The sequence below is a fragment of the Hordeum vulgare genome, chromosome 3H (genome assembly GCF_904849725.1).
Source record: "Hordeum vulgare subsp. vulgare chromosome 3H, MorexV3_pseudomolecules_assembly, whole genome shotgun sequence".
Taxonomy (NCBI): Eukaryota; Viridiplantae; Streptophyta; class Magnoliopsida; order Poales; family Poaceae; genus Hordeum; species Hordeum vulgare.
In genome coordinates this window covers 303087551-303091771 of record NC_058520.1, presented here as the reverse complement: position 1 = coordinate 303091771, position 4221 = coordinate 303087551, and positions in this window count along the sequence as shown.

Below are 4221 nucleotides of genomic sequence, written 5' to 3'. Positions count from 1 at the left end.
TTCTTCTCTGAAAAAGGTCAAAAACACGGAAAAAACAGAAACTGGCACTTGCCACTGAGTTAATAGGTTAGTCCCAAAAAAATATAAAATGGCATTTTCATGCATACAAAACATCCAAAGTTGACAAGATAATAGCATGGAACCATCAAAAATTATAGATACGTTGGAGACGTATCAAGCATCCCCAAGCTTAACTCCTGCTCGTCATCGAGTAGGGAAGTGATAAAGACTGAATTTTTGATGTGGAATGCTACCTAACATATTTGTCCTTTTTAACTTCTTTCTTGTGGCATGAATGTTCAGATCCGTAAGATTCAAAACAATAGTTTACTATTGACATGAAAACTATAATACTTCAAGCATACTAGCAAAGTGATCATCAACTTTTGAAATAACAAGGCCAAAGAATGTTACCCCTACAAAATCATATAGTCTGGCTATGCTCCATCATCCCCACACAACAAATTTAAATCATGCACAACCTCGGTATTGGCCAAGTAATTGTTTTCGCACTCTTACTTTCTCAAACTTTTTCAACTCTCACGCAATACATTAGCGTAAGCCATGGATATAGCATTATAGGTGGAATAGAGTGTGGTGGAGGTTGTGAGGCAAAAAGGAGGAGATGGTCACATCAAATCGGCGTATCAAAGGGCTATGGAGATGCCCATCAATAGATATCAATGTGAATGAGTAGGGATTACTATGCAATGGATGCACTTAGAGCTATAAGTGTGTGAAAGCTCAAAAGGAGAACTAGTGGGTGTGCACCCAACTTGCTTGCTCACGAAGACCTAGGGCAATTTTGAGGAAGCCCATCATTGGAATATACAAGCCAAGTTATATAATGAAAATTCCCACTAGTATAAGGAAGTGTCAAAACAAGAGACTCTCTATCATGAAGAACATGGTGCTATTCTGAATCACAAGTGTGGAAAAATATAGTAGCATTGCCCTTCTCTCTTTTTCTCTTTTTTTTGTTTGGGATCTTTGGCCTCTCTTTTTTTGGTGGGCATCTTTGGCCTTTTTAATTTATTTCCTCACATGGGACAATGCTCTAATAATGATGATCATCACGCTTTTATTTACTCACAGCTCAATGCTTAGAACAATGATGACTCTCTAGGAAATGCCTCCGGTAGTGTACCGGGATGTGCAACGATCTAGCTTAGCGTATGACGTTGAAACATCTCGCTAGCTATCTTAAGATCATGCAATGACAATATGAAAGTGACGGCACAAGTCATGAGACGGAACGGTGGGAGTTGCATGGCAATATATCTCGGAATGGCTATGAAAATGCCATAATAGGTAGGTATGGTGGTTGTTTTGAGGAAGGTATATGGTGGGTTTGTGCACCGGCGAAAGTTGCGCGACACTAGAGAGGCTAGCAATGGTGGAAGGTGAAAGTGCATCTATACCTCTTGTGGTTTTGTATTTTTAAAGAATTTATAGGCGGAATAAGTAGGGCAAAGGAGCCACGGGGCGCCCACAAGCCTGCTAGGCGCCCCCCGGGCCGTGGCTAGGGGTCTTGTGACCTCCCCCGGGGTCCTTTGCCTTGGTTCTCAAGTCCCCTGCGTATCTTCTGTTATGGAAAAAATATTCTGCACGTTTTATTCCATTTGGACTCCGTTTAATATTCTTCTGTGAAAAAGGTCAAAAACACATAAAAACAAAAACTGACACTTGGCACTGAGTTAATAGGTTAGTCCCAAAAAAGATATAAGATACCATTTTCATGCATACAAAACATCCAAAGTTGACAAGATAATAGCATGGAACCATTAAAAACTATAAATACGTTGGAGACGTATGAGTTGGTCGGAGACCTTTTCGCACTAACCGTCTACGTGGGAGAAGTTCTGGGTACTCGACGTTGTGGTATCAGCCAAAGCTCTTCAGACGTCAGTAATGGAGCGACGCGCGCCCGAGTGGTCTGGATAAGCATCGTTCTTGTATAAGAGGTGCGATGACTGACACCGTCCGCCCATGCAACGTGCAAGAGCACAAAGGGTGATGGGCCCATGAACCCTACGCGCTTAGGATTTGGATCGGCGGGCTGGCCTCACTGTTGAGACTAGGTGGGGTTGCGACGTGTTGATGTTTCGAGGCCGGGCATGACCCAGAAAAGTGTGTCCAACCAGAGTTTATCAAGCATGACGGGAAACTTGGTGCACCCATGCAGGGATGAAATTAACTATTCGAATAGCCGTGTCCACGATTACATGATGATTTGGAGTTGTGCCCCGATCTTATACAACTACAACAGTTACCTAAGTGGAATGTTTGCTCCGGGATTGCTTCCTCGCAAGGAGTCGAGGAAGAATCTCTCGGCGTGACCTTAATTTAATATTGTTGCAACAATATGACTATATATTTATGTTACTTACTCTACTCTCGTCTATTGGTGCAAGACCCCTGAAGATCCTAGTCTTCGATAGGACTAGTCCCCTCTCTCTATTCTCGCATTGCTGCAGTCAGTCCACATACCCTCCCCTTTTTGGATATTGATGCATAACATGGCATAGTTCTGATGTCAGTCTTGTGAGTATTTTGGATGAGTATTCACAATTGCTTTGCTACCCCTTTTCCCCTTGATACGTTGCTGCGACCAAATGATGGAGCCGAGGAGGTGGCGTATCCCGCCGCCGGTAACTGCTACCCCGATGGTGCCTACTACTACGTGGAGGCCGCTGAAGACCAGGAGTAGTTTAGGAGGTTCCGAGACAGGAGACCTCGCCTCGTTCGATCGTTGTATCTTTTGTGCTAGCCTTATCTAAGACAGTGTCATGTTTCATGTCTGTACTCAGATATTTGTTGCTTCCGCTGACTCGTGTATTTATCGAGCTTTTGTATTCTAGCCCTCGAGGCCCCTCGCTTGTAATATGAAGCTTATATGTTTTCATTTGTGTCTAGAGTTGTGGTGTGATATCTTTTCATGAGTCCTTGAGCTTGGTCGTACGCATTTGCATGTATGATTAGCGTATGATCAAATCGAGGGCGTCGCACCAAGAAACTAGGAAAATTACCGGATCATCGTCTCCGAGCTGAGTTCTATCACATCCAACGTGAACTTTCCCAAGTCACCATTAAGGAGGTCCTCGAAAAAAGAGGGGCGTTCTACGAAGAAGGGCAAATGTCGCTGGAAGACGTCCAAACACGCGTAGCCTCTCAGCGTCTCGACCTGAAGGCTTTCATCGAGCTTGGGTCCTTCCTCCTTGATTTGGAGGGATGGCACGACATGTTCGAGTGATTAACGATATATGACAATGTGTCCGTTTAGGTTCGATGAACTTTGTTATTTATGCTTATGATATGTTGCTTCTATTTTTGCTAACTCTCTTTGTGTTGCACAACCATATATTATGTTGCATATTATCGACTCATGTGACGATGCAGGTACATAGATCATCGATGACGAAGAAGTGTTACGTCATTTACATAGGAAATATTTCAGAAGTGTACGACGAGTGGCCTGAGTGTCAGGCCAAGACACGCCGATTTTTGGACGACAACCATAGAGGGTTTGATAGCAGAGCCGAAGCGGAAGTTAGTTACTTGAGGTTCACGCTAGCGCGAGAGAGGGATCAGAACTAGTACCTCAAGAACTACTACATTATCACACTCTTGCTCATAGTGATCACTCTTCTCTTCTATATCTTTGTTTATATATGTGATGAAACATGTGATGTGATGACCATGCAATTGCTTGTATTCGAGACATGTCACTTAATTAACTAGCATCGCTATATATATATATATATATATAAGCATTGACTATTCGTCACCCTCGGTGAGGAACAGTTATTCTTCACCCCCTCTATTTTCATATCAACGCACCATAATTTTACGTTCCACAAATTTTGTCTTATTTCCTACGTAAAAAGAGACCGTAAAAAAAATATAGTCGCCACAAAAAATATTTTATGTCATGTAAAATTATAAAAACAAAAAAATAGTATAAATTATACATAAATGCGATTTTTCTGGTCTTTTAACCTATATTTTTGTTTTATTATGTCAAACTTTACGTAGTGAATCATTATATATATATATATATGATGAGACGACATGATTTATGTGGATGATGTGATGATGTGTATGATATGATGACCATATTGCATGTTTATGACATGATTGGAAAACTGTATAAAACCAGTACAAATACAAAAAATTGTATAAATATAACAGTAGCGCTGCTTGGACCAACGCTACTGCTAA